Below are 16,316 nucleotides of genomic sequence, written 5' to 3'. Positions count from 1 at the left end.
GGTTTTGTGGAGATATTTTGATTTGAATGAACACTTAATTGAAAAAGTTTCTCTGGGTCAGAAAGAGAGCAAGAGACTGAGTGTGGTCTGTGGGCGACCTAGGTTCAAATCCCTGCTCTGTCTGGGTCTCCCATATCCCACGTACTTTGAAAGTGGAATGAAAATACATTTTGAAACCTCAGAAGTTGCTGTGAAATAGAATTGTCATTCTCGGGTCAGCTCTAATTTCCCATACAGAGAGCACTTATCTCTGTAAGCTCCATCATGCCTAAGAACAAGACAACAGAGTTGACCTTTATGGATGTGCAAGAAGCAATGAAGTACATTACTTGTGTTTGTTTATAAACAGGTGTGGTAGTGGAACAGGGGGTTAGTGGGGGCTAATGCCCCCATGTAAACGTGTACATGCATGGGGAGGGTGGAGCAGCTGCCATGGTGCCTGGGATTGGGACGGAGAACAGGTAGGAAGCGCCAGGACTCTCCTTTCCTGTGCTAGCCGTCTGCCCGCCCTGAAACCAGCATAGTTGCAACAGAAATAGCTAGTGTGAAAGTGTAGGTAGGTACAATGTTGGAAGAAACTTCTCTTTTGGATGAACCAGATGTATTTTTGTATCGTGTATTTTTAAACTAAGATTGGATGTTTTTCTAAAATATATTCCCTCTGAATTATTTTGGGAAAATTCTATGGCCTGTGAGATATTGGAGGTCAGATTAGATTGTCACAATGTCCCTTGCAGACTTGGAGACTATGAATCTATTTCACAGGACTCAGGGAAATAAGAATTCTTTGCAGTTTATAGAATCATAGAATATCAGGGTTGGAAGGGACTCAGGAGGTCATCTAGTCCAACCCCCTGCTCAAAGCAGGACCAATCCCCAGCTAAATCATCCCAGCCAGGGCTTTGTCAAGCGTGACCTTAAAAACCTCTAAGGAAGGAGATTCCACCACCTCCTTAGGGAATCCATTCCAGTGCTTCACCACCCTCCTAGTGAAAAAGTTTTTCCTAATATCCAACCTAAACCTCCTCCACTGCAACTTGAGACTATTACTGCTTGTTCTGTCATCTGCTACCACTGAGAACAGTCTAGATCCATCCTCCTTGGAACCCCCTTCAGGTAGTTGAAAGCAGCTATCACTCATTCTTCTCTTCTGCAGACTAAACAATCCCAGTTCCCTCAGCCCCTCCTCATAAGTCATGTGCTCCAGCCCCCTAATCATTTTTGTTGCCCTCGGCTGGACTCTTTCCAATTTTTCCATATCCTTCTTGTAGTGTGGGGCTCAAAACTGGACACAGTTCTCCAGATGAGGCCTCACCAGTGTCAAATAGAGAGGAATGATCATGTCCCTCGATCTGCTGGCAATGCCCCTATTATACAGCCCAAAATGCCATTAGTCTTCTTGGCAACAAGGGCACACTGTTGACTCATATCCAGCTTCTCATCCAGTGTAATCCCTAGGTCCTTTTCTGCAGAACTGCTGCCTAGCCATTCGGTCCCTAGTCTGTAGCAGTGCATGGATTCTTCCGTCCTAAGTACAGGACTCTTAATTGTTGCTAATATTTCCTGTGAGGAGACCAAATTGCTTGGAAAGAAAATGTTTCTCATAGGCTTCTTATAAACATGTCATTTTGGGTACATACAGCACACTGTCACTTTCTAGGAAAGCAAATACACTGGGAAGCACAAGCCCATCCAAAAATCAAGCCAAGCTGTACTGGTACTAAGAAACCAGCACATCAAATGAACCTGGATTTATGCCATTTTTCTTAATCTGTTTACGGGAGGTAACTAATGTCCATTTTCTCTAACAAATCAGCAGCTTTGAAACCTCTTTGTAAACAAAGCTAAAGTCAAGTGCATTTGTAATCCATGTTATTGTCACCGACAGCAAGTGGCGAGAGAGCATTGGGAATGCTGCCTACACACCAAGAGAACACAAACCCGGGGTGCATTTATAGCCCAATAATTGCTTGCTTGTGTAAAGTAATGATGTCTCTGTTTGGCTTTTAGGCCAATTAGTGGTGTAAAGGTGGTAAAACCACCAAGGTAATTAGGCTAATGACTATAAAGCACTGACACTAAGTGTAAAATCTCTAGCCTTTTTGACACCACAGTTTTATAGCACTGAAGGCAGCATTATTTTGATGTGCGAGATCTCCTTTGCTTTTGAATCCTTTATGGGTGCTGTAGCTGCATGATCTGACATATGTAGATCATACAGCATGGATGATCCTGGCTGTACATCGAAAGTTATTAATGTATGTTCTCTCTGCTAATTATTTCTTGCATCTCACTCTCTTTCCCTTTATTAATGCAAAGTGATTTGCCCATAATTATTTCCAGTGGTTAAAAACTAAAAACAGGCTGAAGACAATATTGTTCCCATAACAGCAGGAGCTTCATTACTTTATAAACGTTACCAGATGAGATTAGTGGAGATTCACTCTTAATAGCAGTCAGCACCATGGATCATGCCTAATGATAGTCATGATGCCGGAGCAGTGTTTGGTGAACTAACCGTGGAAAAGCTGGCTGCTTTACTGCTAGCCCTGAAGACATTCCCTGATGTACTTAAACAGACAGTCAAGTTTGGGAAGCCCACAATTTGACCTACAGTAATTTTTACCCTTACGCCCTCTTTGGAAAACCAATGCAATTCCTTTCAATGACGTTTCTCCTAAAAGAAAGGCTTATTTCATTTGCTAGTTCTTTTTGCTGAAACATATCCTTCTTTGCTAACGCCAGCCTGGTCTACATGTGGAAGGCTTTGCCAGTATTGCTATACCAGTTTGTTTTGGCAACAAAGTGCTCCTAGTATGGACACCGGTTATACCTGCCAAAACTGCACTCTTCCTGCCACTGTTTATTCCCCCCCCCCGCCCCAAAGTAACACAAACTATAGTAGCTAAAATGAGTTTTGCCGGTAGAAATGCACCTACACTAGGGGGCTTTTGCTGGCATAGCTATGTCAGTGAGGGTTCACACTGCTAACTGACAGCTCTGCCAACAAAAGTCTGTAGTGTAGATCTGGCTTAAAAACAAAACAAAACTCTTCCAGCACAACAGGGACTGGAAGAATATGCTGCAGCTACTAACCCCACTGACTCTGCTGTTACTTACACCTGTATCAATCAGGAGTGACTCCATTGAATTCAATGTACAAGTCACAGCAGTCTACAGCTGGTATAAGTAAGATCAGAATTGACTGGCTGGGCCCTAATATGTCACCATTTTCTAACCTTCCTCCTGTGTAACCTGAATTCGAACAGCTCAGAACAATAATGTTACAATACATACGTACTGCACCAGGCGCAATGGTTGCATCTACACTAAATTGTTTGCAGTTGAACTCTTTGGACAGAACTGGTTTAAATACTATTCAGGGTGTTCCAGCTGGCTAGAACCCTCACACTTTTGTTTCATGCTCACATTAGTGCTGTTCTAAACCATTTCAATTGCAGTGCACTCTGGATACCTATACCACAGCTCCTGGCACAGATGTCAGAAGCAGTGGATTCTAGGAAATGTCAAAAGGCCACTAGTGCATGGTAGTGGGCTAGTAGGACTAGTTGAGCTATTTCAGCTCTATACAAGCAATAAATCGGCTCAGACTGAACTGGTTCTTAAACCTGCTCAAAGCTAATTCAGAGGGTTCTTAGAAAGCATGTAAATAGGTTGGGGTTCTTTTGTGCATGGGCACGGAATGTATGAAGAGTTGTCCTTGGGAGTGTATGAATGGTTCTCTAGTGTAGGCAAAGGTGAATTATGAGCGGTGTTTGAGTCTTAGCTTTGAATTTCTTCCTGATGTTTTGGGACTTCAGTCAAAGCCTCAATGTTACTCTAATGGAGGTATTTGTGTTTTCAACAGATGGAAAAAAATACCTTGTCTGACTAAAAAGGTCAGTAGGTAAGAAATCTCCTGGCTGGGCACCCTCAGTCTGAGTCTTTCTCAGCATTTATGTTTAATTGAAGGTCCCTTTTTCTCCATGCCCCTGTTGAAACAGCCTGTGGGCTCTGGCTTGCTCTCTTTCCCCCCGTTATCTCAAAAGGTTCTGTCTTATTTCATTCCTCTCAGATCAAAGGGAATGTTATCAATTCATGAAGGGTCCCCTTTCGATTCCTATCTACCAGCACCTCCATCTCTTTCAAACCCTTCTCCAGAAGGAAGGAATTGTGAGGCACTCTAGTAAAAATCCTTATGGGAAGATTCTTCCACCTCGACACACTGAGGAGTTTAGTAAAGTTAACATCTCATCCCTCACAAAGAATGAAGGCTAAGGAGGAAATCTGTGCTCAGAAAGTGAAAGGTCTGGCTTCAGCTTCAAAACTGCCCAGAAACGTTGACCTTAAGCCTGTTATGCTGGGCCATAATCATTCCTGGTGGAACTTCATTGACTTCAGTGAAGTTCCACAAGGGATGGATTTGACCCCCTGTCCTTAATTTGCACTGTTGAGAAGAAAGGAATAAAAGGCATAAAAATGTAAGTTAAAGACAGAGTGTCACCCTTTGCTTTGAATTTCCTGGCTTTTGTCAGGCTGAGTGCCATCCTTCTAAAAGCTATTGAATGCAGTTTTTGTATGGGGTAAACATGTCTTCTCCCCCACCCCCTTTCACGGAATGTTTTGAAATGCACATTGCTTCCATGGTCTGAAGGTTAGGAGAGGGGTCTGAGCCAAACCGTCCTTCTAGCAACTAGCTTCCTACCCCACCCCCACCACATTGCCTTATATTTTGAACAAATTTAGTTTAGTGATTAGAGCAGGGGAAGGAGAGTCAGAACTCCTGGCTTTTATTTCTCATTTTGCCACCGACTTGCTTTGTCCTAGGGTAACTCACTTTACCTCTCTGTGCCTTGGTTAAATTGATATAAGAATGCCAAGCTTGTGGGGCAGTTGTAATTCTTTTGTAATGTTTGTAATGCTCTACCTAATTAAACCCCATAAAACCCTTCTGAGCTGTAGGTCATCATCATCTCCATTTTACCTATTGGGAAACTGAGGCACAGAAGACTGTGAATGCCAAACATTTCAAAGATGGGTGCCAAAGTCAGGCACACAGAGTATTCAGGAGACTAAATATGGATATACGTTATGGCCTGATTTTTCAGAAATACTGAGCGATGTGCTGCTCTCATTGACTTCAGTAATTGCATGTACTTAGCCTTTCTGAAAAATCAAGCTACTTACAGTATTTAATAGGTATGATGGTTTCTAACTTAGGCACCCAAGTTTGAAAATTCGGGTTTAGATGACTTGCCCAGGGTCCTACTAGACCATGCTGCTTCCCTAAGGGCCCGCTTTTACTCTTACTTTTGGTGGTGTAAAGAAACAATGAGACAATATTAGTCAGCATGACAGGCAGTGGTCTCTGCCAAACCATTATGAAATGTTTTTTTGTAAGCATCGCAAAAAGGACAGTTTTGAGGGGGGGATTTGAAGGAAGCTAATGCGTTAGTTTTGTAGGTGCTCACAGTGAACTCCTCCCAGGCACGAGGGGCAGCATAGGACCAGCCCTGGACAAAGCCAGAAAGCACAGAGGCATGCGGATTTATTTTAAATGTAATTGTGCCTTCGCAAAGCTCAGGAAAGGTTTGATTTTTTTCAGAGGCTCAGGGCCAACGTCCTTATTTATCTGCACAGGCCCACCCCACCCTCACTTCAATATTTCATTATCTGAAAACCTGCCCTCATTTGAGTTTTTCAGATCGGATTTGGCAAACCCTGACTAACCCCTGGAGCACTGTGAATGGTGACACAACTTACTCCTTGGTACAGAGAGTCTGCGGCTTGGTCTTAAGGACCGGATTAGCCACGGGATAGCTGAGCTCCTATCCGGCTTGGGAAAACATACCAGGTTTCCATGCTAGCTGGCTCTGCCAGGCTCTCATGTCACTTGGAATGAATGGTGAGAGAAATCATTATTTAATTATCTGGGAAGCCCTTAAAGACTAATCAGCAAAGAATTTCACTCCAGCAGCAACAGCCAGCTCTCCAACGATGAGTCACAAAGACAGATATTAAAAGGGTGTTTTTCTTAATTAGCCAGTGTATTAACTGGGCTCTTTTCCCTTATAAAAATACAATATTGTTTTCTAGCAATGGTCCATAAACACTCTAGGGGCACTACAGTATGCTCTAGTGTTGTGCAGGCTTACTATACTATTACTGTAGTACCTTGAGAGGCAATTTTGTCTAGTGGATTGGGTTTGAGGCAGTCAGGCATCCCAGCCTTCTAATCCCTGTTGTACTTTGTGATTTTAGGTAACTTCTCCCCTCGCTTCTCCCAGCCTCAGTTTCCCTTTCTGTTAAATGGAATTAATAATAATTACCTGCCCCACAGGAGAATTGAGAGGATCATGACTCATGTTGGCAAAGCACTTGGGAGGAATAATTTTCAGCATCCTGGGTAAGGGCTTGAGTCTCTATTGCCCTGCACCTTGTGTCCTCAGTTCCCCCAGTGCAAAAGGAGTGTAAAATGCAGCTGAATCAGAATGGCAGCATTTCAACCCCTCAGTTTGTGCTGGTGCAAATGACAACACAGGGACCCAAGGTAATGGAGAATCAGGTCTTATGTAGATTAAACAAAAAATAAGGGTTAGGCAGTGTGAACTGGGAATGGGCCTTTTCGCAAGAGTATGGGAGGTCAAGGAGAGAAGGGAAAGAACACTCCCCCAGAGCAAGGGGTCAACAGCTCTCTGCTGCTGTAAAGGCATGGCTGGCAGCTGTGCGTTTTCATTTCAGTCTGGAAAACCAGACTCTGTTCTTCTAATCTCCAGGGAGCCATTCTACTAAGATCATAGCTTCTAGCCTCAAGTGAGTCCATTTCTCAATGCGTTATATCCTAGGCCTGTATTATGGGCCCAAGGCTGCATTGCATGATGAATACAGGAAGCCTGTTTCTGGAGAGCATGTACAAATTCAATATCCTTACATTACAGATCAGTGGAGATGCTTCCTCCTGGGATCCTGGGAATACACCCTGGGAAACCTTCACATGTGCACACAGTAGATTAATGTTGCCAGAAGTGGGATTTACAAACTTTATCCAATGAAGGGTTGCATTGACAACTCACCGGGAGCTTGAGGGCTGATTTTAACTCATATAATGGAACAGATTATAACTGCTTTCAGCCCCAAAAGACTACAGGCCCCAGAAAGGCACTTTTAGCTGAGTGAAGACTGCTTTGATCCAGATGGAGTGTTGAATACAGAGAGCTGTACTTGGTGCGGTCTGTCCTTCTGTATTTGAGGTGAGGGTGGCCACAGGCCATTCTGAAGGACTTGGCAGGCTGCATTTTATTTCACCCATAGGCCTCCCACTGGTTATCCTTGTGTCCAGGGCCGGCTCCAGGCACCAGCCCACCAAGCTTGTGCTTGGGGCAGCACCTGGAGGGGGGCGGCGCGGTGCTCCAGCTCTGGCCGCCGTGGAGAGTGGAGCCGCAGTGGGCTCGCCGCCCTCCCCCGGCGCTCTGGCCGCCGGGGAGAGCGGAGCCCTGCTGGGCTCTCCACCCTCCCCCCAGCGCTCTGGCCGCCGGGGAGAGCGGAGCCCCGGCCGGGCTCTCCACCCTCCCCCCGGCGCTCTGGCCGCTGGGGAGAGCGGAGCCCCGGACGGGCTCTCCATCCTCCCCCCGGCTCTCTGGCCGCCGGGGAGAGCGGAGCCGCGGCGGGCTCGCCGCCCTCCCCCCTGCGCTCCGGCCGGTCGGGGAGAGCGGCCCGCGGCCAGGCTCTGCACCCTCCCCTGCCGCGCTCGGGGGGAGGGGGGGCGGTGGGAGGCTTTTTTGCCTGGGGCGGCAAAAAAGCCAGAGCCGGCCCTGCTTGTGTCGGAACTTTCTTGCAGACTTTGAACTGATTATGGCCTCAAAACATTGTTTAAACTTTATTGCAATGAAACCAGCTTGTAGTTAAATTCAAACTGACCTTGGTTCAGGTGGGTATATGGTGGGGATCAAGTGAGAATAAATGAAAGAGATGAAGTTTCCAACTCTGACCCCATTTACCACAATGTAATTCTGGGGTAGCCCCACTGGCACTCCTGGATTTCCCCCAGTGGGACAGAGACCAGAATATTAAAAGAACCCTCCAAGTACCTCAGTGTCATCCTCTTTTGAAATTCATGGCGACCTAATTAACATTTCAAAATCGGACCGATTCCTGCAGTCTGTCCAGGTTTATCAACCAGACTCTTGTTCTTATCAGCGCCATGCAGCGTGAATAGCTAGCTCTCCTCTTGGAGCTTGTCTTCTGTCTCTGATGATTTAAAGGCCTAGCTGTCCAAACACCACTGGTTCAATAGTCCAATCTAATCACTGTGGGAGCACAGAGTCCGGGAACCTCTCTCTCTGATAAACATGGGGCATGAATGCTTGCTGTGGCATTTGTTATGGGGGAGAACACTACTCTAGCTGCGGTGCACCTGCTTGGATTTACCAAGAGATCCAGGTATGATAATAAAAGTGAACTGAAAAACTATATTCCAAGTGCACAGCATTTTGCATTGTTTGCTGTTTTAAAAGGTTTTTTTTAAAATGGTGTTGGGTCTTTAAAAAAAACTGTACATCTAACAGCTCAAACATTTAACTGAAAGTCATTTATGGGGTGTAACTCTGAGGCAAATTAAATTCCTAGCATTCAAGCAAACGCCTCAGCAAGACAGAGCTGAGGAAGCCCTGCCCAAATGGCCCTGGGCTTTCAGCTACAGAAAAAAAATGTTTATTTTGCACAGTGGCAACAAAGACACTACTCTGCCTATAGCGGAAACAAGAGAGAAACATCTATCTCCTAAAGGGATTTCGCCCTCTAATATGGCACAGAAAAGACCCTTAATAAAGGCAATCGGGAGGCACGGTGATCAGGCAGTGGTAGCTGAACCTGAAAGGGCCCGATGCTCAGGTTGGATGAGTTGACATGGTTCCCCACAGAGCTACTCCAGGTTACATCGACTGAGGATCTGACCCAACATGTTCAGAGATTCCTGATTTTCATAGATTCATAGATTCTAGGACTGGCAGGGACCTCGAGAGGTTATTGAGTCCAGTCCCCCGCCCTCATGGCAGGACTAATTTACCTCTATGTAAAGTGGAAAGGAGAGTCATTCCACCGAAGTAACTGGAGCTAGTGCTAGAACCAGGCCTAGTAACACAGGTACTGCTCCAATTACTTCTATAGTGTTACTCCTCATTTACACCTGTTTCAGGTGACTCATCTTGCATACATTGGTACAAATCAGGAGTAGCTTCAGACATCAGTAGAATTGTACAAGTGAAAAGCTGGTTTAAGTAATAGGAGAATCAGGCCCAATAGTTGGACAAACACCACAAAACCTGAGTGCTCATCCAAAACTTCTTCCCACTTAGAGGGCAAGATACTCTACGAGTGCTCACATGTAACCCAGGCGATCCAGGCTCGGTTCCTTCCCTCCACAAATTGACTGTGTGACCTTGGGCAAGTCACTTCTTCTCCCATCTATGGAAAGGAAAAATACATTAAGGACTGTGAGATATTCAGATGCTACAGCAATAAGTACTTAAGACAGAGAAAACTTCTGGGTTGGGTTCACTGTTGCCCTGTGGCCCTTTTGCACTAGCTAGGTTATTAATGGTTGTATCGTGCTCTGAGAACCTTGGATAGAAGAGTACAAAGTCTTATTATTATTAAGGTTTAGATTGACACTCAGACGATGCACCACACACAGTAAAAAGAATTCCCACTTACGCCCCTATGCCGGCTACCCAGACTTTGGGTCCAGACGTGTAGGACTAAGTTGGACCACTCATGTGCTTACTCCCCCTGAGGAAGTAGGTGAGGAACTGTGACTTAGAGGTGTATATCTAAGGCCATGTCTACACTAGTACCGATGCAGCTGTGCCACTGTAAGATCGCTCATGTAACCATTTTATGCCACTGGGAGAGAGCTCTCCCACTGACATAGCGCTGTGCACACTTCCACTTCTGCTGGTGAAACTTATGTCACTAAGGGGTGTGTTTTTTCACACCCCTCCACGACATAAGTTTTGCTGGTATAAATGCTAGTGTAGACATGGCCTCCGACACAATCTGTCCTGGGTCTACTCCCAAGGTGGAGCTGCCTACAGAGCAGCCTTCGCTCAGGGCTGTGCCCAGAGTCAGAATCTAGCTCAATTGTTTTAGTAGGAAATAGAAATTCTAGTAAACAGGTGCTTGTGCCTATTCAGAGTGGATGTTTGCTCTTCAGCTTCTGCTCCAGTATCAACCACATGTTGTAACATGTGTGATGTTACAGTACAAATTACCATATTATATTGGAAACACATTAAATTCTTCCCCATTCCTTCCTCCCAGTAATTAGATGGTGAGTGTCTTATCTGGGACACTTGGAGCAGGATGAAGCACTACCGAAATAAATTAAAATGCATGCCCCACCTAATAGCCACAGTCTTCAACATAGCAGAATTAGAATTACTTTTCATGTACCTTGTACGTGTTGATTAACTTTGTGGTACAGATAAGGAGCTATTTGCCAACAAGCTTTTTCTTAAAAAACGTATTCAAAACAAATATTGTTTCCTTCACTTAGGAGGTGCTATATGAGTTGGTAGTGTGCCAGTCTTGTGGAATGGGAACACTCAACAGAGCTTTAGTTAAAGCACACGGAAAATTGCTTCCTATAAAATACTATTGTTATTTGTATTACAATAGTACAAAAGGGCACCCATTCAGAACAGGTCCCATAGTAGATGTATGTGTAACGCTGACAGACCCAGTAGTGAGGATCGATCCTGAGACCTCTGAAGCTTAGTGTATGAGCCTCTACTGCATGAGTTAAAAGCCACATGGCTCTTAATGAAGGCTGGAGCAGACTCATTAATCTCTAGATAGTCTAGGTGCCACCACAGGGAGACAGAGCACCATACCAAGCCAGCAAGGGTTACATATGCATACAGGGAGACAGTCTGAGCTCCAAAGAACTTACAGTTTAAATAGACAACAGACAGGAGAAAGGAAGTATTATCCCCATTTTACAGATGGGGAACTGATACCCAGAGAGGTTAAGTAACTTGCCCAAGGTCATCCAGGAAGTCTGTGGGTGAGCCAAGAACTGAATGTAGGTCTCCTGAGATGTGGGCCAGTGCCTTAGCCACAAGAGCATCCTTTTACTCTAGAGACAAAAAAAAAAAAAAAAAAAAAAAAAAAAATTAATATGACTGGAGGTTGTACAACATCAAATGGGCTTTTGGACTAGTCTGCTATGCAAGCACTCTAGTCAAATAAGCGAAAATGCCTTTATATTTTGGCATTTGATTGTGAAGGGGGAAATCATGATCAGCATTTGTGAAGCTATCCAATAAATAAATAGTATGAGACAGTGATGCACTCCAGTCTAATCAGCATTGCACAGCTTTGTTAGTTCATGAATTACAGCGACAACCTCTTCTAAGGCTAAGTTTTGAAGTTCTTTCTCAGAATGTACTCGGGCAAAACTCCTAATGAAGTAAACTGCCATTGAAATCAACGGGTCAAATCCCAAGATTCCTACTCGGGTAGATTACCATCGGTAAAAGCCGAGTCAAATCTAATTCGGGATTTGGTCCAAAGGGAACTTTGCTTGAGTAAGGATGTGAGGATACAGACCATGGTGAAATCATTGATGTCACAGAACAGCTTCACAATGGGCCTGATCCTGCACACTGCTGCATGCATTCAGCTTCAGTGGGAGCTGAGACTGCACAGACTCTCAGGTGCTGTTTCAGCTCCCCGCAGGACTGGGTCTGATTAGCAGTCAGCATTGCAGTTTGTTCACTTTGCTGTATTGAAATGATGTGGGATTTTCATCATATTTCTAAAGAAGCTCATGCGGTGCAAAACTCAGGTGTTTCACTTCACAGGGGTCCCTTGCAAATGTTCTCCTTAGTGCTCATCCATGGAGCTTTGCACCCGCTCTCATGTTTCAATCTGAAGGGAAAAAAATCAGTTGAACCTGCCTAGCTTTTCACTGTATTGCCTAGCTTTCCACTGAAACCATACGGAACTGCAAATTGTCCAGGCTTTGGTTGCAAAGCCATAAATCAGCAAGGTTTGCTTAACTGGCCCTCGAAAGATTCGTGAACCTTGGAATGAATTTGGTCTGACTGGTAAGTTAATGACAAAACTTAGAACCAGCTGAATTGCAAGGGGCAGCTGTAATCAATGCAGTTTCATGACAGCAAACTATATCCAAGTTCTATACAATTGGGTTTCCCTGTTGCATTTCTCTCCTGATATTTGCTCTGTGCAAAACACAAAGGGTTTAGCTGCTCTTGGATCTAGTTCCACTGATGTTAATGCAGTTATGCCAAGGATGAATTTGGCTCAAATTACTCTTTTACAAACATTTTATGTGCAAGATGCTTACAATCCAGGGCTCATCCTAGAGAGACAAACACTGCATGAATTCTCAAAATCCAAACCTGAACCCGTCTACAAACTTTGAAACTGGCCTTGATATCTATAATGGCAAACCCAGACCCAAACACCATCCAACTTTGGAGTGTTCAAACTACAGGTTGGGATCTGAATTCTGTGGCTTAAATCCATCTCTAATCCAGCTGGCAATTGGCCAACCAAAACCATTTCGGCATAAGAAAATGACACATAAAAGTGACATTTTCTTTTGGCACATTAGTTTCTAATTTTATTTGTAACTTTGCCCCAAGAAGTGATCAGAACTAAGGCGCTTTCCTTTCAGCCTAAAATCTCTTTTTCATGCACTGGCTGTCAGTGCCCCCGAAAAGATTAAATAAGGCATATATAATGTAGATTTAAAGGATTTTCCAGCTGAAGTGCCAAAGCACTTTGAACTGAAGAAGAAAGAGGTTGCTGTGCAAGGACTTCTTGATATGTTGGGAAAGACTATGTGGCATTGTTTTGCACACTGTATTAAAGTAAATATTCCATGTCTTTGGAGTTGCATGCATGGGAAAAGTGCCATTAACTCCTTAGTGTGGTGCCATTAGCATAGTATGTCTGAACAGTGAGATTCTCAAGGAATGCTAGGGAAGGCCAACAGAGGGACATGTTCAGGAACATACACCCAGAAAGAGAGGTAAAATACACGACATACACATTAAGAGCAAACTCTGTATAGAAATTCATCCTCACAAGTCATTTGAGTCTCTTTCACTAGCACAGCGCTTCTCACTTTCAGCAGCATTGTAGAAACTTAGGACCAGCTTCTCCACCACACTGTGGCTGCATTGGGTCTGGGCAAAGTGTCTGTAAACCTGGTGGATCCAATGGAGGATAACTCCTGCTTAGGAAAACTACCAAAGACACCTACATTCCTTCTTCTGGCTCCTAGCATATTGGATGTGTCTGGGGTGTCCCTCTGCCCCTGCGATCCCCAGCTGCTATAATGGCAACCGTGAAGGCTGTTGGCAAATGGCACAAAACACAGCAGCCCTAAGGCTGGGCTGTTTCACACTAGCCAGCTAGCCCTGTGGTCGGAGGGGTATGAAGGTGACTTAAAGCTATCTGTGCCTACAGTCCTGAGCTGCAGCAAGCCAGCTTGGAGGCAGCCTACAGTTGACCAGGTTTCTACTGGATCCTGTGAAACAGGTCCTGGCAGTGGGAAATCTGCTTGGGAGGAGGATGTAGGCTTAAAAGTGGAAAGCAGCTGCAACCTGCCCATTGCCAAGGCAGCCAGTGAAATCCCTGGGACTGGCTTTGGACAAGGAGTTGTCAGGGTGATGCACTGATTCAGTGCATCCCTTCAGCCGCCACCACTTGATTATAATCCAGAGCTTCACCCATCATCAGAACACCTCAAAGAATAGCAACTGTGTCAACTGTACCTACCTGACCTTCATTGGGGTGATCTCCTTGTATCTCCCTGCATCAGCACTGGGGAATAGGACATAGCATTTCTACTGTACAACTTGAACATAGGAATGACTATAATGGCTAGACCAGTGATCCATTATTGTGTCTCTGACAGTAGCAGCTACCAGGTGCCTCAGAGGAAAATGCAAGAAACTGTGTAGGGGATATTGATGGAGTAACCTGCTTAATAACCTTTCATGCAAGAATTTATTACCTTTTGGCTGGGAAGAAGATCTAATAAATAATAATACTTTGCACTTCTGTCACACTCTTTCTTTCAAGGATCTAGTGGAGCTTAACTGACAGTAATGCCTACAACACCAATGGGAGGTAGAGAAGAGTTATACCCATTTTGCAGATTGGCAAACTGGGGCTCAGAGAATAAATCAATGGCCTATGATCACACCATGGAATTGCTAGAAAGAGAACCCAGGAGTTCCAAATTCCACTTCTCTTTTCCCTCCTACCTGTAGATCACACACTCAAATGAGGTTAGGTGTTGTAATGAGGGCTAGATTGTCTTGAGTCCTTAGCACCCAGCAGCCCCCATTGTGGCACTTAGGGCAAGACCCAATGAGCTGAGATCCGCTAAGTCTGGCCTGATTGTGGGTGCTGAAGATGTGAAAATTCTGGCCTTTAAAGCAAAACCCAGCCCAAGAGGTACATAAAACAGATACATATAACAAACTGATATGGTGTGTATTTAAAATACATACATATTTAGATTGTTCTAATCTCCTTCTTATGTTCCTTGTCTCTGGGGGACGTAGCAGCACCCTGATAGCTTTGTATGTTGTGCCCAATCCCCTTCCTCCTTTGTCTGTTCCCGGTCTATTTATCTTGTAAGCTCTTTGAGACAGGGACTGTCTTTTGTACAGTGCCTAGTGCAACGGGGCCCAGGTTCTTACTGGGATCTCTGGACACTACTGCAATACAAGGTTTCAGAGTAACAGCCGTGTTAGTCTGTATCCGCAAAAAGAAGAACAGGAGTACTTGTGGCACCTTAGAGACTAACAAATTTATTAGAGCATAAGCTTTCGTGGACTACAGCCCACTTCTTCGGATAGTGGGCTGTAGTCCACGAAAGCTTATGCTCTAATAAATTTGTTAGTCTCTAAGGTGCCACAAGTACTCCTGTTCTTCTTTTTACTGCAATACAAATCACCAATAGCAAATAATAATAGTTTTAAGGCACCAAGTGCCTGATTTGCAGAGGTGCTGAGCACCTGCAGATCTCATTGACTTTAACTGGCATTGTGGGTGCTCTGCAGTTCTGAAAAATCAGCCCCCCCAAATACCATAGACCCAGTCCTCCTCAATGAATGCAAATTGGGGTTAGCTTCACTGCGGTCAATAGAGTTAGACTGTGCAAGGGAAAGGAGGGTCGTGCCTCTTGTGTGAAATGAAATCTCTGGTCCAAACTTGCAAGGCAGGGTGAATTACAACTTGTGCTGGACTGCAATTTCTCACAAGGCACCTGTGAACAGATATTCATATCCTGCTTTTGCTGCGTCATCCCTCTGCTCCCCCCTCCCCCCCCCGATCCACCATAGACACTAACTTTCCTTCTCTCCTGACAAAATAATCCATAGATTCATAGATTCTAGGACTGGAAGGGACCTCGAGAGGTCATCGAGTCCAGTCCCCTGCCCGCATGGCAGGACCAAATACTGTCTAGACCATCCCTAATAGACATTTATCTAACCTACTCTTAAATAAAATTCAATAGGACAGTTCACTCTTGTTCTCTTTTTTGGTGTTGAATTTTTGACAAGCTTTAACTCGGGGCGGGGGGGGGGGGGGGAGAAAAGAGCAGCCCAGCCCCTGGGTTTCACTGCATCCTGCTGCAGTGCCCATTTTACATGGTACAAAGGTCATTTAGCATAGCATGAAGCCCTCAGCAAGTTGCATAAGGCAATTTCAGCTGATCCATGATGGAATTTCACTCAGCCAAAGTCCTCATTATTATGCATTTTTTACACATTAGGATTTGCCTTTTGTTGGCAGCCGGATCTGTTCACGAGGTGTTAAAAAGTGCAGAGGGGCTTTCTGCTCCACTTTGGCCAGCTAATCCTGCTTTTAAGGATAGGATAACTGTTTCATTCCAGGACTGGCTCAGCTTTAGAACCTGGTGACATCTGTTGACAAGGTTCTCAGAAATCAGTATGAAGCTCTTAAAAGGAAGAAACCCCATAGCTGTCTATTCCAGGATGACTGGGTCCCCTGAAGGGCTGAGGGTTCGCTACAGATTGACTGTAACTTTTCTTTTTAAGTGCTAGCCCCTCGTTTTCTAAATATTTTCTAAGCTGGAAAACCTTTGATGACTCATTTGCCCCTGTTAAAAGCAATCCTCCCGCTTTGATTGATTAGATGTTCCTTTTGTTCAAGAGAAGCAAGCTGCAAACCCTTTTTTTTTAAAAAATTCTTCTAGTTAAATACACAGATACCCACAACTCTGAGCTGAACAATGTCACAGGCAGAGC

Source organism: Malaclemys terrapin, chromosome 5 (assembly GCF_027887155.1).
Source record: "Malaclemys terrapin pileata isolate rMalTer1 chromosome 5, rMalTer1.hap1, whole genome shotgun sequence".
Classification (NCBI taxonomy): Eukaryota; Metazoa; Chordata; order Testudines; family Emydidae; genus Malaclemys; species Malaclemys terrapin.
The sequence above is the reverse complement of the archived record's forward strand: the minus strand, read 5'-3'. Positions refer to the sequence as shown.